We start from the raw sequence: 25,829 nt of genomic DNA, 5'->3' as shown, positions 1-25,829 counted from the left end.
GCTGCCATACAGGGCTTTTCATGTCTCGTCCTGTCCATCACTCCAGCCTCCTTGCTTGCATTCCCACACCACAAACCTTGTACTGCTTAAACTCCTATTCATTCATTCATTCATTCAACATTTACCGCACCCTCTGAAGGATGCGGGGGACGAAGCTGTGAGCAAGGTAGACATGGTCCCTCATCTCATGGGGTTTAACATCAAGCAGAAAAGACAGACGTTTGCGGGCTCTGGACCCCCAGGCTGCCTGGGTCCATATGCCGGTTTGGCTCTTCACTATCTGTGTGATGTTTTGTTTTGTTTTTTTAATTTTTACTGGAGTCTAGTTGCTTTACAATGTTGTGTTAGCTTCTGCTGTACAGCAAAGTGAATCAGTTATACATGTACATATATCCACTCTTTTTTAAGATATCTGTGTGATCTTACAGCCCAAATAACCCCTTCTGGGCCTCAGTTTCTTCATCTGTAGAACGGGAATAAGAATAGTAGCTACCTCATTGGGTTGTTTGAGCAATTAAATGACTAAAAATATGGGAAAACATGTAATATACTATCATTTATTATTGAGCACGAAGTACTCAATAATTGTTAGCTATTATTATCCTTTTTAACTCAGGACTGCATTAAAACAAATGATGATTGGGCTTCCCTGGTGGTCCAGTGGTTGAGACTCTGTGCTTCCACTTCAGGGGGCACAGGTTTGATCCCTGGTCGCGGCCAAAAAAAACAAAACAAAAACGATGACGATGACTAAATAAAGTTATGGGGGAGCAAGTAGGGCATCAAACAGGGGGCTGGTCCAGTCTGGGGCTCTGGGAAGGGTTCCCTGAGGATGTCCGATTTTCTCAGGCTGGAGGGGTGAGTGGGTGTTAACTGCAGTGGTGGGGTGGGGGAGGGAGAGCGCGGACAAGTGGAGGGAACAGCACCGGTAAAGGCCCTGAGGCTGGATGGATTGCGGAGTTGAGAAATCTGAAAGGCAGCAGGAGGCTGGCGCATCAGGAGTGATGGGGAAGGAGGGCTGAAATGAGGCTAGAAAAGCAGGCAGGGGGCCACACCACGAAGGGCCTCGCGGGCCTTGTTAAATTTTAAATTTTGTCCTGATAGTGATGGAAAGCTGTTGAAAGCTTGTGAAGCAGAGCATCGCCATCAACCTTATCCCATTTTTAAACACCCAGGCTGTTGTGCGTGTAAAGCAGATGGGCGCCCCTTACCCTGCAGGGACCCTCACGGGGTGGCTGAGAAAGAAACGGGGAGATGGAAGAAGCAGCTGTTGTCCACGTGAGTGATAATGGTGAGCCGGTCTCGGGTGGGGGCAGGGAGGGTGGAGGGGAGAGGGCTGTTTCTAGAGATCTGCAGGAGGCAGAATCCTCAGGACACAGCAGGAGTGCTCCGGGGAGGTAAGGGAGAGGGACCTGTCGGGAGGATTCCAAGGAGGACCCAGTGGTGATGTGGGGAACAGAGGCGGAGTGAGTCATGTAGGTTTGGAGGGTCAGGAACCATGAGCTCGGTTTGTGTACCCTGGTGGTCGTAGGCCTCTGAACCTTTGCATGTGCTGTTCCTTCTCCCTGCAATGCTTTTCGCCCAATCTTGTCTGATGGGGGATTTTTTATTAATTGCTCAAAGCCAGGCTCCAATGTCACCTCCGATACATGAAGTTTCCCCTGGCTGCTCTAGATTTGATGTCTCTCTTCTCTTTTCCCTTTGCCCAGTATCAACTCCCTTCTCTGTCAGCAACTTCTCTGTGTTAACTCACGACTTCATTAAAAGGTAGGATAACAACTGCAAAAGAAAGGGACCGGGAGCAAAGACAGCATCACGCGCCCCTCCCAGCACCCTGTACCTCACTACCTTGTCCATTTCACTGTCCCTTTTGCTGTTTCTACCTCATCTCCCCCATATGCTGGTGGGGCCCAGAGCTTAGTCCTTGGGCTGCTCGTCTTTTCTGTCTACACCTACTCCCTAGGTCATCACATGCGATCCCACAACTTGAAACCCCATCGATTTATTGATGATGCCCAAGTGTCTGCGTCCAACTCAGATTCCTCCCATAACCCCAACTCCTAAATCCACCTGCCTGTTCAACGTCTCCACTTGGATGTCTAAAATGCACTCCAAACTCATCATGTCTAAAGCGGAACTCCTGACTTCTATCCCCACCCCTCACCAAATAATAGTAAAAGAAAATCAATTTAAAGCTGCTCCTCTTCCAGCTTTCCCATTTCAGTAACTGGCAACTCCATGATCCCAGCTGCTTCCGTCAAAAGACTTGCAGTCCTTCTTGACTTCACTCTATCTCACACCCTCCATCCAATCCATCGGCAAATCCCGCCAGCGCTACCTCAGAATAGATCCAGAATCTGACTATTCTCACCACCTTCTTTGTTCACAGCCTGGTCCAAGCCACCCTCATCTCTCACCTGGGTCACTGCCTCCTCGCTGGTCCCCCTGCTTCTGCCTTTGCCCCCTACAGACTGTTCTCAGTGATGGTGTCAAAACATAAATCAGATCATAACACTCCTCCTCTCCAAATTCCTTGGGCTTCTCGTCTCACTCTGGATAAAATGGTTCATAAGACCCAGCACAATCTGGCCGCTTGTTACTTCCCGACCTCCTCTTACCATCCCTGCTCCCTCCCCATTCCAGCCACACTGACCGTCTATAGCTGTTCTCTGAATGTAACAGGCATGTTCCCACCTCAGGCCCTTTGCATTTGCTGCTCCTCTGGCCTAGAACACCCTTGCCCCTGATATCTGCATGGTTTACTCTTTCCCTTCCTTTGGATGTCGGCTTAAATGTGAGACCTTCCCTGAGATAGATAGAACTCAACACTGTCTGATATAGCATACATTTACTGATTTATTATCTGCCTCCTTGCCCTTTAATGGAAGCTCGTGTAGGAGCTTTGTCTTTTGTGCTCAGGGCTGTATCACCAGCACTTAGAATGGTGCTTGGCATATAATAGGTGCTTGGTGGTCATTTCTCGAATGACTCTGGAATCATTGTTTTGAACTCTCTGTCTACTTGTTTGTCTATTTCTTTCTCTTCCCCAGTAGACAGTAGGCAGCAATGGAGCCAATTCTCTGCTGTTTTTCTAGTATCCAACACAAAGCCTGGAGAGTGGGTGCTCATTAAATGTTTGAATAAGCAAATGAATAAATAATAGGATTTCCAGATGGGATGCCTGGGGTAGTGTGAGGGACGGGTTATGAGACAGAGTTGCCTCCTGGAGCTTCTTACTCCCTGGACCTTCCTGCCTCTCCCTGGGGACCTGGGGCTACCTTGGAGGGGAGGAGGCTAGAAGCTCGAACAAAGGATCTCCAGAGGCCAGAAGGGACAGGGACCGGGATTAGGAGCTGGTGCCGGAAGGATCTGGAAATGTAGGTTTCCTATTGGGGCTAACCTGTGGATTGATTGATGGATTGATTTCTCTTTCTTTTTAAATCAAAGTATAGTTGATTTACAATGTTGTGTTTGTTTCTGGTGTACAGCAAAGTGATTCAGTTTTATATATATTTATGTATTTATATATAAATATATATATATATATTATACATATACATATATGTATTTAACCTGTGGATTTCGAATTCTGTTTGAGGTTAAGAAATCTGAAGATTTAGAACAGGTCGAGGGTTTAGGATTAGAATTTGAATTAAGGTGTGGGATTTGGGAAATAGGTTGAAGTTTTGGATTTAAGATTAAGATTCAGGGTTTTGGGTTAGGGCCTAGAGTTTGGGAGTTGAGCCTGATGCTTGTGGCCAGTCGATTTTGCCAATGGGTCAAAGGATTAGAATTTTGGTTGTAAAATGGGATAAAGCTGAGGGTGGCATCAGGGGCCCAATCTGAGGACATTCATTAGGTTTTAAAAGCATCTCTGCCAGGATACCATAAGACAGAAACTCACATTTTATAACAAAGTTCTAGAACAGTGATTCTCCACCAAAGATGATTTTGCCACCCAGGGGACATTTGGCAATGTCTGGGCTCATTTCTGGTTGTTGCATCTGGAGGAGGGGTGCTATTGGTATCTACTTAGTAGAGACCAGGGATGCTTTAAACATCCTACAATACACAGAGAAGCCCTCCTCAACAAAGAATTATCCAGCCCCAAATGTCAGTAGTGCTGAGGTTGCGAAACCCTGTGCTAAAGAATTTATCCATTCTCTGAAGGGTTAGTCAAGGGCTAGTCCAGGTGGGCCAGAGCGCTCAGGATATGAGTGTTCAGGGCTGAGAGCTGGTGTAATGGGGCCTGAGTTATAGAGTGAGGTACAGGTGCCCATGTCTCCCTCCCCATGGATTCAGCTTCTCACAGCCATCTCTGGCTCTGGTGGACTCAACAGGAGAGGAGGAGGGTAAGGGTGGAGATGGGATTCGTGAAGCTATAGACAAGCAGGGTGGGAGCTGTGGAGAGGGAGACCAGCAGCCTCGGCAGGGTCGCAGAGGCCCTAAGCCGGGTCCATGGGAGGCTTGGGTAGCGGGGGAGGGACAGGCAGAAAGTTGTAGAGAGACGGCATCTGGAGAAGCTAGTGTCTGAGGCACCTTTTGCAACTTGTGTGAGTGCCTTGTTCCAGATAGAATCCATAGAATAATAACAACGACAACAACAGCATAACAACAATAGTAGCTTACATTGGCATAGCACTTACTCTGTGCTATTCTAAGTGCTTTACGTCTGTTAACTCATTTTTAACCTTCCCACCAAACCTATATGGTAGGTACTATTGTCTTCCCCATTTTACAGATGAGAAATTGAGGCACAGAGTGGGTAGGTTGCCCAAGATCCCTTAGCTCTGCATGGCAGAGCTGGCTCTGCAGTTTGAGCTTAAAGGCTCAGCATTTGCGTCTGCAGTAGAGGGGTTCAGGGTGGGGGCCCCCCGGGTGGGGGCCCCCCCAACCTCCCGTGTTGCCGTTTTCCTCTGCCATCTGCATACGTGATCTCATCACACCCCTCTCAACAGTCTCCTGAGATGGGTGCTATTATTACTGCCTCTGTTTCACTGATGAAGCAACGAAGGCTCAGAGAGGTTAAGTACTTCTCAACACAGCCAGGTCTGCCCAACATCAAGGTCACTTCTGCTTCTCTACGTTACGGCTTGGGGTGCACCTCTGCACAGCCCTCGGTGCCCACCCTCGTGGCCTCATTTGATCTTCGCAAAACAAGGCTCGGACCGCAGGGCCTCTCGACCTTGGCACTGTTGACATCCTGGGCTGGATGATTCTCTGTGGCAGGGGGCGGTCCTGCTCCCTGTAGGCTGTTCAGCAGCATACCTGGCCTCTACCCACTAGATGCCAGTAGCACCCCTGTCAACCAGACTGTTTCCAGACACTGCCAGATGTCCGCTACGGGTCCAAGTCATGCCCCCTTCCTCCTCACCATTAAGAACAACTGCCCCAGAGAGAAGGCAAGGAGGATACTCCTATGATATAGATGACTGTAGAAAGTAAGACCTGGAGAGAGGTAATGTCTTGCCCAAGGTCACTCGGAGAGTCGGGGCAGCACTGCAAGTAGGACCAGGCTCACTCCAGCCAAGAGGAAGGCTTGCTGCTGAGCTTTCCTGCTGGAGTCGTGCTCTTCCTGTGCAAGTGCTGAGTGCCAACAATGGGACAGGAGCTGGCCCAGGCTGCCCATCCCACGCCAGGGAAAGGTCCCGCTGGGGCAGCCTGACCTTGCCCAAGCCCTCTCCAGCTGAGCTGAGGTGGCACTCACCCTGCTCCCAGCTTTTGTTCTGTGAACACAGTTCAGGCTTTAATATCAAACAGACCAGATTTCAAATCCCAGCTCTGCTACATCCTTACTGTGCGATCCCAAGCACAATACTGAACATCCCTGACCCTCAATTTTCCCATCTGAAAAATGGGCAGTTTGGACTAGAGTCTTTCAAAGACCCAACTAGCTCTGAAGTTCTGGTTCTCTGACAAAGTAAGGTATCATGTTTTAGCCCTAGCTGTGCCCCAGCTCAAGGTGGCACTTTGGACAAGTCACTGACCTTCTCCAGAACCAATACTTGAGCCAAAACTTGAGCCACACAGAACTTCTCACTGCTCTCTAAACTATGAATACTTCCCTTTCTTTTCTTATGCTGCCCCTCTGAAATGCTATTTGCTCCATTATCCACCTGGAGAACTCCTATTCATCCTTCAACACTGAGCCCAAGTCACTTCCCCCACAAAGGGTGTGTGTGTGTGTGTGTGTGTGTGTGTGTGTGTGTGTGTGTGTCTTCCCCAAAAGACTGAAAGAGCCCTTGAAGATGGAGACTGGGTGTCCCTAGTTCTCATATCCTCATGGCCCACACAATGCCTGGTACAGAGTAGGTGCTCAGTAAATGTTGAATAAGTAAGAATGAATGAACGGAGGGAGTAGATGGTTGCCAAGACCCTGAGCGGTTCCAGCACTCTAGAATCCAGGGAAGGAAGCCAGCCTCTTGCTGTTACCCAGTCTCACATTCAGAGAACTGTCCCCACCCCCAGTCCCAGCAAGTGCCTGCTGGCCCAGCCATCCACAGTCTGCGGACCCAGCGAGCACCTTGGACAGCTACCAGACACGCTCCCCCCTCCCCCCCTTTTTTTTAAGTGCTTTTATCCTCAGTGAAGCTGCCAATATAGGGAGCTGTCTGTGCAGACCTGCATTCCCACATGTGCATGGAGACATTTACTAATAGAAGAGGCCTTGCTTCTTCCATTTTTCAGTCCATCCCAGGCTGAGGATTGGGCAAGGATCTGCGTTGCTCATGTTTATGCTTCTGAATACGCAGCCTCTGACTAGGGGTGGATGGTGGGCGGGGAGCGGGGGCGCGGTTCGGTACTGCGGAATTCCCTCCTCCTATTATCTCCTCCAGGAATCCCTCCTCCTCTTCCTCTAAACCACACGTCCCCACATTGCTCTCAACCCCCTTTTCCAAGAAGTCCTCCGACTGAAGAAGCCAGCTCTTAGTTCCTTGTTGGTGGGGAGGGGAGTGAAGAGAGAGAGAAGCGGTCTGTGCTCTTTGAGACCACCCATTCAATAGATATTTTCTGAAAAGTTATAAAAAACACGTGTATTAAGCTTAATTTCTCAGGTCCTCAGTTATTCACCTGTAAAATGGGGGTAGGAGTAGGTAAGGATTCATACAAGCTCAAGTCCTTAGAGAGGGCAGTTCTGTGGACTTCTATCAACCCCTCAATGCAACACATCAACTCCAACCTCCACTGACGAACAGACATGCATGTCTTAGTTCAGCTGTTTCCTTCCTGCGTGACCCTGGTTAAGCCCCTTCCTCTTCTGTGCCTCTGGTTGCAAAAGATGGGGGGGTGGATTCTGGTTTCTAAGTTCTGGTTCAACTCTGGGTGCCTGAGTTTCTAGGATTTTATAATAAATTTACCTCTTTTTTCCTCCAACCCAAGGAAGGGGCTGGAGTCTCAGAGAGGAGATGGAGAGGGACCAGAGCTTCCTGGGATGGGCAGGAGGGTGTAAGGAAAGGAGACTCTGTCCCAGCCGGAGTGTGAGAGACGAGTTAACAGCTCAATTGTTATTTCAATTACACGGATTATTTGAAAACAATGTTATGAGTTTCATCACTGACAATCCCAGGAAATGGCTGCTATGGCAACCAGGGAAAAGAATGGCCCTGACCAGCCAATCAGAAGTTCCAGTCATGCCCCCAGTTTGTACAAACTCTCTCTCCTCCCTGGGGGTCCCTCCCATCCTCTGCTTGGGGAGGAGCCTTGGGAGGAGGATAAAAAGAGAGGGGCAGGTGGAGGGACCACTCTGTAAAAAGGAAGAGAACAAATGAGGAAACTGAGGCCCAAGGAGAGGAGGGACTCCAGGAATTATCTGTTTCTCCCAAATTTCCTCAAGGGCAAGGACCATGCCTGGTCCACTGTACTTTCCCAGTGCTGCAGTGAGCAGCGGATCCCAGGACACACCCTCCACTCCCTGCTCAGCCAGCCTGTGGGAGGGAATTCTCTGAGACCCCCTGACAAAGCGTCTTGGTCCCCCCTCCATCATAGGAACCAGCAGTTGGTCTCACCTGTCATTGGCAGGAAGAGAATAGTCATGCCAGGAGGGAACCTCCACTGGGCCACAGAAAGGGCAGGTGAGACCCTCAGGGCTCAGAGGTGCTACTGAGAGCCCTGGATCCCTTTCCCTGCTGCCCTCTGCAGAGGCAGCCTCTGTGTGCAATGTGCCTGGGCCCATCCTTCTCCAAATGAAGCACTCCAGTGATCTCCAGAAAAAGCCCTTTTACTTAGAGAGCATCCCGTGCTGTTATTTAGAAAGAGGCCAATTTGACGGGCAACTGGCTGGACTCTAGCGCTGCAAAAACCCAATTCTGAAAGCCCATCTCCTATCCTGCTTGAGCCTCCCTGCTGCCCTATGTCCCTGAATCCTTCATCAATTTTATTTGACAAACCCTTTTCTAGAGTTTAGTAGGTACCAGACACTGTTCTAAGCACTTTACAAATATTAGCTCTTTTAATCCTCACCGCACCCTATGAAGCAGGTACTGTGATTATCATTCTTATTTTACAGATGGGGAAATGAGGTGGTTAAGTCACTTGTTCAAGGTCAGGCAGCTAGGAAGGTGCAGACTCAAACCCAGGCAGTCTGGCTCCAGAACCCAAGATCTTGGCTACTGTCCTAATTCCTCCTGACAGAAGATGGTCTGGCTTGAGTCTTGCCTGATGGCCAGAAGACTCATAAAATTCAACATCTATTGCTTCATCTTCTTATATCAGGAACCCCCAAGTGCTTGTCCTGAAGCTCATGTGCCCTCTTTTTGTATCTTCTCCATAGGGGAATGATGGACAGACAGGTACAAAGAGGGCAGCTGGGGATGTTGCTGATAAGTGCATATTCATAGATAAATGCAGGCTCCCATGGCCCACTGTTCTGATCTGGCTACAAGATGCAGAGGGTCATCTTCATTAATTTGATACCTATGGTGAGCAGGGCACTGTGTGCCCCTTACCTCATTCATTCCCAGTAACAACTCAGCAAGGGAGGTCTTACTCTTCCCTCTTTACAGATGAGGAAACTGAGGCTCAGAAAGTCAAAGAGACTTGCCCAAGGCCACCCAGCCAATATGTGTCAGATGAGGATGGGTGCCCAGATCCATCTGCCTGTCTGCTAGTAGTACAAGACGTGGTTCCTGTCCTTGAGGGACTGTCAAAGAGTCAAGACAGCTAACAATGGTTCGTGAAGGACCGGAAGGAAGCGCTCACGCTAAATGGGTGGAAGAGTTCAGCCCAGGTGAGCAAAGTTCCGCAGGTGAGAATGGACCTTGGAGCAATGGCTTAGCTGGACCAGGTGGGTGTCAGCACTCGGCCGGTGACCACGCTTGGGGCCTCGAACGCCAAGCAGATGGTCTGGAGCCGATGGGCGAGGCCACGGGGAGCCATTGCTGGCTTAGGGCCTCTTTCCCTCCCTCCCAAGGCGACCTCCTCTCAAACAGCAGAGCAATTTCCCAAAGCATTTTCTCTAATTTGTGATTGTTTTCCTAACCCAGAAGCAGCAGTAGTCTCCAGCTTCTCCCAGCCCACGAATCGAGCTGAGCTGCCAAAGCTGCTGGTCTCTGCCCCCAGTCCAGCCCACTTGGGCACCTATGAGTCCCTCCATCCCCAAAGCCCCCCAGGGTACTGCACAGGCTGTGGGGAGGGTCTTGTGGGCTGACTGGGTTGATGCAGAGCCCCAGGGATGGCTGTGGAGCTGAAGCCACTGCCTGCTGCTCGACAGAGGCTGGAGAGCAAGGTCTGGGCCCTGAGATGCGGGCAGGCAGGAGGGCTCCACGAGGGAATGGGGCCTCAGAGAGGAGAGGAGGGTTCAGAGCAGGGACAGATATTCCGTTAGAGAACAAGGGAAGTACATGCAGAAAGTGGCCAGGAGCTAAGTGCAGTGGTAGGTACTCTGCGAGGGACCTGGGTGTCCAGGAGGGGATGGGGCCCTGTGAGAGGATCTGGGGCTCCAGGAGGGGGGGTGCTCTGCAGGGAGCTAGGGCTCTTGCAGAGGGGAGCGAGAGCTCTTCTGGGGCATCTGCCGTGAGAGGAGAGGGCTTCCACAAAGAGACCAGGGCTCAGAGAAGAGGTGAGGGCTATGAGAGTGGGGGATTCCGGCCAGGGGCTCCGCTGAGAGCCTGGGATTTGCGAGGAGATTGGGAATCTTGAGGAAACAAGGCTCAGAAGAGAGAACAGGGGCTCAGTGAAGGGATCAAGGCTAAATCCAGGCGGGGGAGAGGCTTTGGGAGGGGTCAGTGCTGTGTAAGAGGCAGGGTGCTCAGAGAGAAATGTTGGCTTGTGAAGGAATGGAAGCTGAGTGAGGAGAATGGAGGGGCCCTTCCTCTAAGGGTTGCTTTGAGAATTAAGGTGCCCTATTTTGTCCTGGCTCATCCCAGCCACAGGTTTATCTGCTTCCCCCGAAGTTCCCCTCACCGTGGTCCTCTGCTCCTCTGCCCCGCCTTCCCTACCTTTCTTCAAGGCAAGTCCTGAGTCCTTCTCCACTAACTGCACCATAAATGCACCAGTCTGTACTCATCCCCTCTAAGTCACCCCTATAGATTTTGTGTCCCCCTTTAGCCCAAACACATGATCAGGTAGGTACTTCAGACACCTGTAATGATCAATAAGGCAGTCCTCCCTCCAAGCTAACCACAGTCCCTCCAGCTGCAAGAATAGAACACAGCTGATCTGCAGACCACCTTATTTCGGGGCATCCTCCGTACTTTGGAGACATAAAGTGTCCTCTCAAATTTCTTTCTTCTAGGTAAAAGAATTCTGGTCCCTTCTATTGGATTTTCTAATCACTATCTTTATTATCAATCAAGCATCTCTAAAGGCTTGTGATAAGATTTTACCAGAGCCTGGCATATTGTAGGCTCACAAGAAATGTAACTTGGATGGATGAATAAGTTGGAGGATCATGGATGAATGAGTGTGGATAAATGGATGGCAGAAGATGGAAAGAAAGGCAGTGGTACCTCTGTGGTGGATGACGGGTGGATGGATAGAGGGGTGGAGGAGGGGGAAGGAGGGGTGGACTGGGCAGATGGATGTTTAAATGGAGGCGGGTGGGCAGGAGGAAGACGGATTGGATGGTGGATGGATGGATGGCTTATATGGGAGGCTGGATGGATGAATAACCTTAGCTGGCATCTCAGCTTTTCCCCATATCTCCCAAATATAGACCCCCAAAGTGGTTGATGGCATGCCAGTTCTCCCAGACACCCAGGCTTGAGACCATCATTTTTTACTTCTCTGTCTTCCTCATCTTCCACGACCAGCAGTCATGTTGATCCTATTTCCTCGGTGCCTTTTCCCTCTGGCAGCTGTTCTCCACGACCTCATTCAAGCCCCAGCCTCACTTGTCTCTGGGACGATTTCAGCTGCCCCTGCCTGCTGCTTCCTTTCTCTTTCCTTCAAGTCGATCCTAAAACAATGCCATCAGCGTGATCTTCCTAAAGCTCTAGTCAATAGCTCCCCATGGCCTGCATCCCCCGGCCTGGAGGATGAATTCTGAATTCTGTTGAATCCCCGCTTTCTCAGCCTCTCTCGTTCCTCCCTTTTATGGTCTCGGTGCTCTGGTCACAGCAGGCAATGATCTGTCACCAGACGTTCACCAAGCTTCCCCGCTTCGCTCATGCTGTCCCCCAACCTGGGATGCCCACGCTGCCACCTCTACCGCCGCAAAGCCATCCTAGACTCCAACACACAGCTCCACGGCCGCCACCCTCTGATGAACCTTCCCTAAGCCCTTCAACCAGATATAGACCACAAGCCACTTCAAGACGCATTTATTGAGCACCTACTATATATGTGCCCAGCTGGCTAGAGGGCCCTGGTGGTGAGAGGTGAAGATGAGATACAGGATGAGAAAGACACATTCTTTGCCTTCAAGGGGATACAGCGTGCTTGTGGAGGCGCCTGTGAGTGTGCACACTGACACAGAATTCAAAGGAAAAAAATAAGGGCAAAATAGTGGAATATTAGTAATTAAGGCTCATGGAGCACTTAGCATGGTCCCAGCACTGTTCTAAGGACTTTATTAACTCCTGTAATCCTCTCAACAAACCTCTGGGGTAGGTACAGATGAGGAAACTGAGGCATGGGTGGGGCAATTTATCTGCGGTCATTCAGCTAGTAAGTGGCAGAGCCACGGTGGGTCTGTGCTTTCAACAGCACACAGTAGGGTGGCAGAAATAGAATCGTGGGAGGAGGATAGATGGAGAAATTCATGACCAGGCTCACTCTGACCTCCCAGCCCCCTCCCCCGCTGGGCCATAACCTGCCTCTCTGCCAACCTGGTCCTCTTCCTTTCAAGCCCAGGTGGGAGGATCATTTAAAAAAATGGAAATGAGGGGCTTCCCTGGTGGCGCAGTGGTTGAGAATCTGCCTGCCAATGCAGGGGACACGGGTTCGAGCCCTGGTCTGGGAAGATCCCACATGCCACGGAGCAACTAGGCCCGTGAGCCACAATTACTGAGCCTGCGCGTCTGGAGCCTGTGCTCCGCAACAAGAGAGGCCGCGATAGTGAGAGGCCCGCGCACCGCGATGAAGAGTGGACCTCGCTTGCCGCAACTAGAGAAAGTCCTCGCACAGAAACGAAGACCCAGCACAGTCAAAAATAATAAATAAATTAATAAAAAAAAAAAAATGGAAATGAAAATGGACTGAATTAGAGGCAAAGGGCTCAGTCCATTGCTGAGACACTGTAGGACCCTAGGCAAGTTCCCTTCTCCCCTGGGGCCTCAGTTCCCCATCTGCATAATAGGGTTGGGCCCATCCACACTAAAGATCCTTTCAGCTCTGACATGCTTAATCCTAAACAGCTGCTTGGATGACAGAAGAATCCCTGGGAGCCTCTTGGCCTCGGGGCCTGGCTGCATCTCCCAGGAACTCCCCCATGTCCCTGAATACAGGATTTCAGCTCCTGGTTCCTGTGGGCTCCACTGTGAGGCCACTGTCCTGTGTCTGGTCCCCTGAATCTTTCCAGCCCGTCACTGCCCATCATCTTGTCTGCCCACTGACCTGTATCTGTCCGCCTCGGCTACCCATCCATCAGCCTGCCTGGGGCCCCTCCACCTTGCGTCCCCACCTGCCTGGTACCTGTCACTCTGCCCATCACGCACACACAGAGTCCACCTCCTCAGCCCCAGTGCCTCGCTCTGCAAGCACCACAGTGACAACAGAGAGATAGGGTGGGGCTGTTTCGCTCATAGAGAAGCCCGGTCTTAACATCAGAACCTGCTTTCCAGGGGCCAAAAGAGTTCTCTGCCATCGGGCATCCTCTCCCTTCCCCGGGGACCCCCAGCCACCTCCTTGCTGGGCCCAAGGGCTTCTACTTGAGGAATCTGGTCAGGGCCACATGCCTCCTGCCAAATATGTCCAAGTGGTCCCCGAGGAAATCATCGGACAAGAGCGTGAAGATGTTTGTACAAGGATGTTCATTGCAGAATTGTTTGTAATCGCGAAGGACTGGAAACAACCCAAATGTCCAACTGTGGGGGCTGGTTGAATGAATTACGGTCCAGCCACACAATGGAGAACCGTGCAGCTCTTAAAAAATGACGATGTGGATGTGTATTTATCGAAACGGCAAGACATTCACAATATATTATAGAGTGAAAAAAGCAGGTTACAAAGGCCTATGTATAAAGCAAGATGCCATTTTTATTTTTTAAAAATCCAGGCATGGCAGAAGGATATGCACTGAAATGTTAGCCAAATGGTGGATCATGGCTAATTAAAGATGCTTTCATATACAAAAAGACACATACATGTATATACATACATATAAATTTACACACACATACACTTATGTAGTGACTCTGTATTGAAGACTTCCTACAAGCCCAGCGCTGGGCTAAACCCTTTGTCTATATCGTCTCATTTACTCTTCCCTACAATCCTACAAGGCAGGTTCATTAAAACCATTTTACAGATGAGGAAACAGAGGCTCACTCTGTTAGTTAGTAAGTGGCAGAGCCAGGATTTAAACTTGGCTTTCTCTGACTCCAGAGCCCGTGCTCTTAATCAGTAGGTTGTCATGTTTCTCCTATTGTTTATCTGTAACTTGCCTGTTAACAAAAATAACATATATTCACTTGGGAGATAAAGAAATGACAGAAGTTAACAAGACAAGGAAAAAATGAGGCTGGCAAAATATACACAGCAACATGCCCTCAATCTCTGGGGTCTTTGGCAGCTTTTCAGCAGGTTTGCCCCATCGGCTCATCCTTCCCTCCATCCTGTATCGTGGGCTGGTCCAGCCTGCTGGCGATGGGCCAGGCAACCCTGGGTAGGGTTGGGTCTTGAGCACTGTAGGCTTCACTGCTGCATGGACTGAGGCCCCCTCCTCAAGCCCAAATTTGATTCAGTGAGGGTAGTGAGCCATATGTCATATGCCATGCTAGACCCTGGGGAGACCAAAATGGAAAAAACCCAGAGCCTGCCTTCAGGATCTTCTCATCCATGGCTGGGTTTTTCAACCTCTGTACTATCGACATTCGGGGCTGCATAATTCTTTGCTGTGGGGCGTGTCCTGTGCATCGCAGGCTGTTCAGCACTCCTACCCACTAGATGCCAGTAGCAGCTTCTTACCCAGCTGTGACAACCAGAGAAGTCTCTAGACATTGCCAAATGTCCCCTGGGGGCAAAATCGCCCCTGGTTAAGAACTGTGGAGCCAGTCGATGATACAAGGCAGACAGGAAAAACAAAACAAAACAAAACAAAACAAAACCTAAACTAATTGCTAGGGGGCTCAGTGTAGATGGAAGTCATCTGTGCCTGGATGGATCAGAAAAGGCTTCCTGGGATGTACCTGTCCTTGAAATTTGAGGGTCCCTCAAGGTTCTTTGCATTCTACAGACTTATTCTGGGGGATCTCATCCATCCTTGTGGCTTCAAAGATCTATTTCTGGCCTAGAACTCTCAGGGTGGCCCAGTCTTTTCTGCACAACTGTCCATCGGGCATCTCCACTGCACGTCCCACCAGCATCTCACATACACTCTGTCCACAGCTGGTCTCCACCTCTTGGAGACCCACATAGCTTCCCAAGTCAGAAACAAGGACTCCTCCTGTCCCCCACATCTACCAAATCTCCCAGCCCTGCGCATCCTACTCCTCCAACCTCACCATCCTCCTCTACTCCCCAGACCTGGCCACTGGCAGCTCCGGACCCCATCTCCCCCACCAATCCGTTCTCCATCCAGCAGCAAAGTGAGGCTTCTCAAGGCAATCCCATCATGCCACTCTCCTGCTGAAAACCCCTCAGTGGTTCCCCAGGGCTCTCAGGATGCAGTCCAAGCTCCTCCTCGTGGCTCTCAAGACCCACAGGACCGGCTTCCGCCCACCTCACTGGCCTCGTTTCCTGTAACCCCAACACCTGGACCCCAGGCTCTCTGTGCTCCATTTCAGCCAACTGAACTTGCAGCTCCTCCAACATTCTCTCTCAGCTCTGGACCTTGCACTCCTTGGCCTGGAGCCTGTTCCCATCTGCCCACTGCCCCGCCCCCTTCGTCTCCTAGATAGCTGCTAATCAACCTGCAGGTCTCTGCTTAACCACCACTTCCTCCTGGAAGCAAATGCTGGCCCCTCATTGGCTCTTATCAAGGTTTATGAGAATTGTTTAATTGTCTGTCTCCTTCCCAGGACCGTCAGATTCCTGTCGGCTGGGATCGTGTCTGCTTGTTCTCCGTTGTATCTCTAGCATTTAGCACAACGTTTAGCACATAGTAAACATCTAATATGGATGTGTAAAATTATATTTTAAACTGGATAACAAATGGATGGACTGTTAGACTGACGGCTGGGTGGATGCAAGGTACTATTTGAGTTGGGTCTTTAATGCTTTGAAAGATCTTCAGGGGAAGGGCATTCAGGTAGAAGGGCAGGTGTGGCTGAATGCAGGAGTGTCGGATTGGAGGCACAGTGGGAGATAAAGGAGGATGCAGACGGATTACAAGGACCTTGAATGTCACGGTGCAGAGTCCGGACTTAATTCAGTAGGCGATGGGGAGCCATAGGAGGGTTTTAATCACGCAAGTGACACGATCCCACCTGCGTTGGCGAAAGATCGCTCTTCTGCAGCAGGGATTGCGGTGGGGAGGGGATCAGAGGCTGGGAGGCCAGGGAGGAGGCTGCCACAACGGCTTAGGCAAAGCCAGTGAGGTCTGAGCCAGAGCAGGGATCGTGGGATGGACGGGAGAAGAGAAAAGAGGTAGAGACTAGGGGGAAATGAATCCGGGAATCTAGAACGTGTTCTGATGTCCCAGCCACATGCAGGCACTGGCCAGTCCCTTGAAGGATCCTGAGGTCAGAGACAGATCCTGGTGGTCCTGACTCATCTTCACCCTCCTGCAGGGGTGCAGGCAGCCAAAGTCATGCACAAAACCAAACAAGAGGAACAGCTGCCTTCAGCCCCACGGAAACCAAGGGACACAAACAGAGGATAATAACAGTAACAAAACCGCTTCATTGTTTGAGTGTCCTGTGTGTCGGACACTGTGCTAAGCATCATACATACTCATGCACATGTAATCTTCACAACAACCCAATAAGGTAGGTATTACCATTTTTCCCCCCATTTCACAGTGGAGGCAACTGAGGCTCAGAGAGGCAAAGTAACTTTCCCAAAGTCACACAGCCAGCAAGTCACAAATCCAAGCTGGTCTGACTCCAATGCCCATGTTCTTAATCAGCTATTTATATTACACAAAAGAGGGAGCTAGTAGCAGTGGATGGCTGAAGGCTGTGGGTCTGATGAGGAAGCAAGAAGCTCCCATCTTAATCTCTATGTGACAGCAGGAAGGGGCCTGCCGATGGGGTATGGAAGGGGACATGGGGCAGGAAGGGAATCCCTCCAGGTCCCTGCACACCATGTGTTCAGGCCCAGACTCCCGTATCCAGAAGCGTGTCCACACTGTTAGAGGATTGGGCTAAAGAGTAAGTAGTGTGTATATCCTTAACCCCCAGTTGGGCAACTCTGTGGGAATTTAAAAAAATATCCTCCTCTGGGGGCATGTAGTGCTACAGGCCCATGGCCAGAGGGTATATGAAACCTATTTTGCAAATTAGAGAATGGTGTCCCTTCCTCCAAAGGAAGGACACAGTCTGCCTTTAGGGCACCTGATTTGTTGAGTGGAGCTTAAGATGGATTTCAGCCCCTAGTCTCTTGTACTGAGTCCCCTTAGACAGTCAACAACCTACCCAACTGTACACGACAGCCATGCCTCCATCCACCTTGTCCCAGCAGCCACTCTACATCATTCTCAATGAGAAAAACATGCCCTCTGGCAGATACCTAGAGCTCAGACCATTTTGCAAACAAGTTTCTTGTTAGTCCTTGTCTCCTCCATGGGAGAAAAGGCAAAATTCAATTATGCCCATTGCCCTGATGAAAAAGTTGAGGTCAGAGCCTGTCCTTGGTAGTTTAAAAAAGAAATCTAGGCTTTCTCTAGAGAGACCTATATCAAAACACAAGATTCCAGGAAGCAAAGGCCTCTAGTCAAGAGCCCCATCTTAAGGGCACTCTGAGGAGTCCCGTGGGGGTGTGGGAGGTGGGAGGCGTGGAGGGTACACCCACCTTCTCTGGGGGCATGAAGCTTTTCTTCCTGAGCTTGGCCTGAGGCCTGGGTCTCCTCTTGGACTGACAGGGGTGGATTCCCTGTCCCCAATCCCTAACGCCCTGTTTGGGTTGCCCCAGGACAGGATGGGGAAGCCCCCAGGCCTGAAACCCCAGCCCAAGGCAACTCCTTATGTTCTCCTCTTTCCTGGAACAACACTGACTCCATCCTCAGCTCCCACCCCCTCCCAGGCCGAGCTGCACTGGCTGCTGCTCTGAGTTATATAAACGGGAATCACTCACTCTCACTCACTCTCTCTCTCTCTCTCTCTCTTTCTCTCTGAATACCTGAGGTTGCATCTCCAAATGGAGCTTCCTGATGGAAGAAAAAGGGGAAAAAAAAAAAAAAGAACAGGGAGAGAGGCAAGGAGATTTAATTGGCTGACTCCTATCGCCCATGTGGTAAATAAACTAGCTGCTCCAAACTTTTCTAACTCGGAGGAGACAGGCCCTCCTGGGGTCCCTGCCCAGGCCCCCTCAGAGGGCCGTGGAGCACAGAGCTCCTGCGAAGTCCTCGGAAAAAGCAGAGCCTTGGGAAATGGCTGGGGAATTGGAAGTCCTGCCTCTAGGCACAATTATTCCAGACCAACTGAAACGGCTGGAGATCACAGCCACCCCCTCCGTGCACACACACTTTTTATAGAAGGGCTGGGACTTGCCGGGGGGAACACTGAACATTTAGGGGCCGAGCTGCGTCCTCGGTGTCTGTTATTTAGGCTTCTCTGCAAAAGGGATTTCAACGGCTTTCCCTGGGTACTGGCGGAGGAGCATGGGGGTCTCATTTAAACACCTCTTTCGTTTAAGCAGGGGTCTTCTTGTTCTGCTTGCAGTGTGAAGGCAGGAAACTGTTTCGTCTCCCCCCAGACCTGCCCGACATATAAGGAGAATTGGTAAGGCCTGGAAGTCAGGACACCTGGGTTCCTATTCTGTCTCTGGCTATAGCTTACCGTGTGACCTGGGATTCTGAAAGTGGAAAGAGCGGGGTCCAAGGGTCTCTAATGTGCTCACAGTCAGGAATAGGGGAGGGGGTTCCTCATTGCCAGGAGCCAGCTGAGAGGGCTTCTCAGGAAAGGCAGCTGCCGCTTGGTTGAGAGAGACCTGGCTGCTTTTGCAAAGCACCTGCCCCACAGGCACTGGAGGGGGTGGTCTTAGGTGGGTACGCAGACACCCCTAGGAAGCAGGATTAAACTGTCGACAGTGGCCTTTCCTTCCCGGAGGAACGGGAAGAGGAGCATCCCAGACACTGGGAGATGGAGAGGAAGAGGGGCTGGAGAAGTAGCTGGGCCAGGGAGGGGGTGACTGCTGCAGAGGGAAACTGAGGCAGGCAGGATGGAAGATGGGTGGAGGAGAAATGGTCATAGATGGGCAAAGACCAAAGGATGGGTGTGGAGACAGAATCCCCAAAAGGACCGGTTAATAGGGGTAATTAAGGGGGATGGAGTGGGCATTGATAGACAAATATATGGGGTACTAATGAGGGACAGAGAACCATGATGGTTAGGGAGGAGCCTATGGGTTCCAAGGCAATGGTGATGCTGATGTAGGGCAGTGGCGCTGACTAGTGGGGGAGAAAGAGGAGAAGATCCAGAACCTCGCAGGAGGGGCCGACAAAGGGCTGGCAGCAGGTAAAACCCTCAGATGAGCCGCTGCCGGTGCTCGGGGCACCTTGGCCAGACCCAGGGACCCAGAGAAAGCTTGAATCAGACACAGAAAAGAGTTGGTTTGGGCAACCTTAGGCCAGCCCCAGAGGAGTGGTAGAGAAGACACGAGGGTTCCCAGAAGCGCGAGTGTTGGAAACGGCGGCTTCTCTGCCCGCCACCAGGGGGTGCCCCTGCAGCTCGGGGAGACCCCGAGGGACTCCGGATTAGCTCCTCCTGCTGCAGCCCCGCCTGGTGGTCTCCAGCCCCACCCCACCCCCACAACGCCCCGGCTGGGGCAGGGGCCTGGCAGCCCCAGGGAAGATGGAGAGGGGAGGTCCAGTCCGGAGGCCCTAGTAAGATGGGTTCCGACTGTGCCCTCTGCGGGCCGCCCAGCACCCAGCGCGCCCACACAATCCACAACTCCCTCATCAGCGCCCGGGCGCCCTAGGGTCAGTCCCAAGTGACGCTCCCTTTAGACGTGAGGCTGTCGGCCCTGTCCTTATTCCGTTGAAGGGACAGTGTGGCCGGAGCCAGATGCTAAGGGAAGAGGGCAGCGCTGCCCTTCGCTCACCGGCCCGACGGCCCCAGGGTAGAGAGGTCGCGCTGGTGGGGCCGGCGGGGGGGGGTCCCCGTGGGCCAGCTATCCCCCTCCTCCCGAGGTGGCCGCAGCCGCGCGTGTTGCCGCGGCTTAAGTCGGCCTCTGGGTGCCCCCGGACGCGGCACGACCTCGCGCGCGCGCGCACACACACACACACACACACCCGCGCACACACTCACGCCGTGCTGTATTTCCCGGCTCGGACCCCGCCTCTGGGAGGGGCCCGGGAGCCGAAACCTGGTAGAAGAGAGTGGGGGGCGCCGGGAGCACCTGGGTCCGCGTCCCCGTGTCGAGGCTGTGCGCCACCTCCCCAGCCCCTTTCGGCGCGCGGGCTTGGCCCCCGGCGCTGCCACCCGGCGACCCGCGGGGGTCCCAGAGGCTCCGGGGCGTGCGGCGGATGGGGTGGGGGGCTGGCGGGGACCGCTGGCTCCGGGCCGAGAGGCGGCTCGGCTCCGCGCCGGGGAAAGTTTGGACGTGGGAAACTCCCTCCCTGCCCGCCCCGCCGAGAGGAGGGGGCGCGCGGGGCCCGGGCGCGGGCACCCGGGCTTCTCCTGCGGCGGGAGGCTCGCCCCCCCCCGCGCCGCCTGCCGGGCGGCTCCCGCCGGCCAGGGGGCTCCCTCCCGGCTGGGCAGCCTCCCTTCGGCGGCGATCCGGCCGCCCCTCCCGCGGCACCCCGCGCTCTTACCTCGGGGAGCGGCCCGGGGCTCTCCCAGTCCTGCAGCCTCGGGACGCTGCGTGGGGCGGGAGCCCCGGCGCGGGCGGGCGAGTCCGGAGCGCGGCGGCCGCCCGGAGGAGCCGGAGGGAGAGCGGGCGCGAGAGGGGGAGCCGCGGCGGCGTGTGCGCGCGTGTGTGTGAGCGAGGGAGAGCGAGGGAGTGAGGGAGCGGGAGCGAGGGAGTGTGCGTGTCTGACTAGGGGGGAAATGTGCAAGGGACGGATCCCTTCCTAGCTCCCGCAGCCTCTGGTGGAGACTCGGAGAATGCAGCGCCAGCCCGGCCGGAGCGCAGCGCCGCGCCGAGCCGCAGGCGGTCTCCCGGCCGGGACGCCGAAGCCGGGGAGCCCCGGCCCCCGCCCCCGGATCGCGCCCCTCCCCCGCCGGGAGGGGCCGGCCTCTCAGTCCCACCGGCGGCCTCGTTCCAGGAACCCCCGGGGGACTGTACCCCTCCTCCTTCCAACCGCAGATCCACGCGAAGGGAGCGCCCCCAGGAGGGGCACCGTCTCCCTCTCAGCTTGGCAGCTCCTCTGGAGACACCCAGTTTGAGACTCGCCCCTTCTCCACCACTTGACTTAACTGCGTCCAGGGTTCCACATTTTCTTCCCACTACTATGGGAGGCCGGCTTCAGAGGAGAGGGGCGCAGTGGAGAGTGGGGGCAGGTTTCTCCAGTGGCCGCCCCTGGCTGGCTGCCAAGAAGCCCCCCCCCCCCCGCACTGACCCGCCAGTTTCAGAAGCAGTCGCTGCGCGTTGAGGCTGGGGGCCCAATCTCCAGGGAGGTGCGAGGTCAAGTGTCCCGGGGGCTTTTCCTCTTGGGGGTGGGGGATGGGATGCTGGACATCCTGCAACCAACAAAGTAAACAGGAAAGACATCCCCATCCTAAATTTAGCGCCACCTTGGCCCCCAGAGCCGCCCAATAAAATCCCCCCACCCCCATCCAGCCCCTCCCCTGCCCTGAAACACCGTGCAGGTGGATTTTCCAATCTCTTTCAAATCCAGCTAGCCCGCTGCCTGCGGTCTTTCTGCCTGGCCCAGTTTCTTTCTGCTGGCTGCATGGCTTTCTGTAGTCTCATCTCTCCAGGATGAGGCCTTATGGAGGAGACCCCTGGCCCCTTAGCTCTCAGTATGAGGTTGTTGCTGGTGGGCTAGGACCGATGAGTTCCATAGACCCATTCTTTTTCTTGGATTGGATGTCCCCTTAGGAGCCCCCCCCCCCAGGGCTGTTGGATAGGGGGTGAAGGATAGGAGGAGCCAAGGCCCCCATATACCTCTGTCCTGCCATGCTGTCACTGACCAGACACATAATGATGTATGAAGTTCAAGGCCAAGAGGGAGCAGGGAGCCCCAGGGCCCCTGGAGTCCTGTGGGTCCTCAGGGACCCAGGCTCTACCTCACCCCATCCTGCTTCCTCCTTTGCCTCCTTCCCTAATTTCCATCTCCATCCCCATGTCCTGGTCCTTCTCTCTCCTCCCTGGTGATTGAAATCACCTCTCTCATGCCTGCCCCTCTGGCCCCTCCCACTAAACTCCATCACTCTTTTATTTATTTTGAGATTTATTCTCCATCTTGCCAGCCTGTTCCCTCCCTTAAGTCCTTCTCTAGGTTTATTCCCCTGCATTGATCTCTCCCAGCCCTGTCTCTGTATCGCCCCCTCCTTCTCTCGCCTCTCTCCTCCCCTCTCCTCTCTATTCTTAGCCTCCACTCTTTCATGCTTTCAGAGACCAGAGGCCAGCCCTTCCAGATGCATCTCCTCACTTTCTGTTCTCTTCCTCCCCTCCGACTCACTTTGGCCATTTGCTCCAGCTACCCCTCTCTCCTTTCCTCTCCCTCCAGACCCTGCTGTGTGCCGCTCATCTCAGGAGTCAGACCTGTTTAATTGTCCACAGGTTGTTCTGGCCTGGGACACTGTTGCTCTCACACCTGCATCCACACAGTAGGTGCTCCATAAACGTTCATTGAATGAACTCCTCACACATCTTTCTTTTGATCTCTCTCTTCTCCCCATGACTTTTTATTAGATCTCCCGGGTTTCCTCTCTCAAGGACTCCTCAGACTCACTTCCATGATTATTTCTAATCCTTCCTTCCTCCAACAAACCTTCTCTGAACATCCACTCTGGGCCAGGCACTACGCTAGGCTCTGAACACACACTGAGGTCACCATCAGCCATGATTGAACACTTCCTGTATGCCATGATTTTGCTTTTAAGTCCTCGCAACAATGAGACTAACTAGTATGAGCCCCATTTTACAAATGGGGAAACAGAGGCACCAAGTGCTGAAATGTCAAGCTCCCACAGCTGGCAAGTGGCGAGATCAGGTTGGTGCCTGGCACTTGGGCCTGACCTTGCACTCTGGTCTGGGAGAAGGTAAGCAGGAACTTCTGCTGCAGTGTGACAGGGGCAGCAAGAGGTTGTGTAGTGTGACAGAGGAAGCACACTGGGCTGAGAGCAGGCTGTGTGGTATTGGGCAAGCCACTTCCCTCAGCGTCCTTGTGCAGATAAAATGACATGATAATAACAGTCGTTAACATTTAGCAAGCTCTTGCCACGTGTCAAGCCCTGTGCTAATTGCTTTACATGGATCATTTCATTTGATTCTCATACCAACCAACACACACATTTAGAGATGTGGAAACTGAGGCACAGAAAATCTCTAAACTTGCCCCAGATCACACAAGTAGTTTGTGGCAGAACTGGGATTCAAACCACACCAGAGCCCACATACTGAACTGGTGTGCCATACGTCCCCAGGCAAGCAATGTGCCTAATGCATTGTAGGTGCTCAGTTAGAGGTCCGAATCTGTGCATGATTATATTATAGCCTGGTGAGTGTACTTATAAGGGAGATGCTGCTCTGCCAGGCATGGGGATGGGATAAGGAAGGGTGGGAGAGGGTGGGGGGAATGGCTAGAATGATTCCGGAGAGGGGGTTTGTAAAAGTCCTCCTTTCACTTATATCAGATGCTTCCAACACCGTCCTGAGACACTGAGCACGTTTTCCTTTTGAGTAGTCACCCGGGGCCATAAATATTCCCCTCCCTCTAGCCCAGGGTTTCTCCACTTTGGCACTATTGATGTTTGGGGTCAGACAATTCTTTGTTGTGCGAGGCTGTCCTGTATATTGCAGGGTGCTTAGCAGCGCCCCTGGCCTCTACTCACTAGTGCCAGCACATCCATCAATCCCCCCTACCCACCCCCGATGTGACAACCAAAAATGTGTCCCAACATGGCCAAACCTCCCCTGTGAGGCAAAATCACCACCACCACCCCGACACACACACAACTGAGAACAGCTGCTCCAGCCTGAACGCCTTAATGGCAGGGTGTGCTCAAGAGTTTGAACAGGTGTCAAGGAAGTGGGCAGACTGCCCTCAGCTCCAGGCTCTGCCCTACTCCCTGGCTCTGCTCTCCTTTTCTACATTTCCTTACACCGTGGCTGGAGCCCACAGGGCCCCACTTCTCTCTGTCTCCACCTGCAGCCCTTCTCTATCTTTCTATCTCCTTGTTCATTTCTTTATGTCTGCCTGTTGCCTTCTCACCCACTGTCTGTCTCCCCTGCTCAACCCCCCTCTGTCTCCTTCTGTTCAGCAGTGTTTCTGGGTCTCCCTGACTCTTTCTCTCTTAGTGTCTGTCTCCTTATTTGTCTCTTTCTACCTGTCCTTCTGTTCTTCTCTCTGGCTGTTCTTTCTTTCTCTCTCTCACTCTCTCTCTCCCCCTAGCTGTGTCTCTGTGTCTGTCTTTCTCTACCCACTTCCTACTCCATCTGTCCACCCTCCTTCACTCTCTCTGCCTCTTTCTCTCTGTGTCTCTCTGTCTTTTCCTATCTCTGTTTGTCCCTTTCCCTCAGTCTCCCTCTGCCTCCACTTCACCTGTCCTATCCTGGCTCTCTCTGTCCCCATCCTCCTCCTCCGTCTCTCCTCCCTCCTTTTCTGCTCTCAATGCCTCCCCTCCCTTCCTCCCTCCCTCCCTCCCTCCCTTTCCGCCTTTCCCCCACTCTCTTCCTCTGTTCCCCTCCCTCTGTTTTCCCCCTCCACCCCGATCCCTCCTTTCCTCCCCCTCCTCGCGTTTTGTCTCTAGAAGCCGGAAGTTAAAAGCTTTTCCGAACTTGCTCTCCAGTCGCTGTTCCCGGCGCCTTTCATCTCGACAGCACATTTGTAAAACTGCGCAGACTGAAGGGCCGTGACATGAACAACCAAAGAAATGTCAGCGCGGGGACTGGGGCCGCCAGCCCGCCGGTGGGCGTTGTGGGGGGGCAGTCAGGGCGCCCCCCAGCCCCTCCCAGGAAGGGACCTTGGACCCAGACGCGGATTCAGGGCCCCCCACGAGGGGCTCGCAGCGCTCTGAGCCTCTACGGACCCCAGGCTTCCTCCACCGGGGCGACTGGAGCGCAGGGGCGGGGCGGGGGTGAGGTGGGGGGAGGCCCCGCCGCCCGGGAGAGAGCCGGTGGGCTTCGAGCCTGCAGGGGAGACACACGCTCCGAACGCCCGCTGCGCACTTAAACACCCCATCGCGTTCATCCTGGGGCACACTGTCTGGGTTCAAACCCCATCACCCCACTTACCTGCTGTGTCGTCCTGGGCAAGTGACTTCACCTCTCCACGTTTCAGTTTCCTCATAGGTAAAACGGGCATGGTGGTAACAGTGCTTAGGTCAAAGGGCTGGGTGAATGCGTGAACCCATGTAAGCACTTAGAATAAATGTTTGCTGTAATTAATAAGGAGAACAACAACTCGGTAATGTGGGATTATCAGCCGCACGCTCCAGATGGGGAAGGTTTAGAGGGGGAAAGTGACCACCCGCAGATTCAGAGCAAGTCAGTGACAGAACAGGGGTTAAAGCCAGGCTCCCTCTCCCTTCTCCCCTTTTCTCAAGGGAGAGAGCGCAGGGATGGAAAACAAGCTCCAGGATTCAAAGAGTGAGTCTGGGGACTTCCCTGGTGGCGCAGTGGTTAAGAATCGCCTGCCAATGCAGGGGACATGGGTTCGAGCCCCGGTCCTGGAAGATCCCACATGCCGTGGAGCAACTAAGCCCATGCGCCACAACTACTGAGCCTCCACTCTAGAGCCCGCGTGCCACAACTACTGAGCCCGCGTGCCACAATTACTGAGCCCACATGCCACAATTACTGAGCCCACATGCCACAACTACTGAAGTCTGGGTGCCTAGAGCCGGTACTCTGCAACAAGAGAAGCCACCGCAATGAGAAGCCTGTGCACCACAAAGAAGAGTAGCCCCCACTTGCTGCAACTAGAGAAAGCCCGCGCACAGCAACAAAGACCCAACACAGCC

At 53.0% G+C, this 25,829-nt stretch overlaps 1 protein-coding gene across 3 annotated transcripts in view; it reads right to left on the bottom strand.

Annotated features, from left to right (window-relative positions):
• The window catches only part of CDH22 (cadherin 22), a 124,166-nt gene extending 103,530 nt beyond the window's left edge, over positions 1–20,636 (bottom strand). For all 3 annotated transcript variants that reach the window (XM_036826857.1, XM_036826856.1, XM_036826858.1), the window contains exon 1: positions 20,513–20,636. The gene's annotated coding sequence lies outside the window, so the exon portion shown is untranslated. The remainder of the gene's footprint in view (positions 1–20,512) is intronic.
• Between the last annotated feature and the right edge of the window lie 5,193 nt (positions 20,637–25,829).

The sequence above is a fragment of the Balaenoptera musculus genome, chromosome 15 (assembly GCF_009873245.2).
Source record: "Balaenoptera musculus isolate JJ_BM4_2016_0621 chromosome 15, mBalMus1.pri.v3, whole genome shotgun sequence".
Lineage (NCBI taxonomy): Eukaryota > Metazoa > Chordata > Mammalia > Artiodactyla > Balaenopteridae > Balaenoptera > Balaenoptera musculus.
Note: the sequence above shows the minus strand (reverse complement) of the source record. Positions and strands in the feature narration are given on the sequence as shown.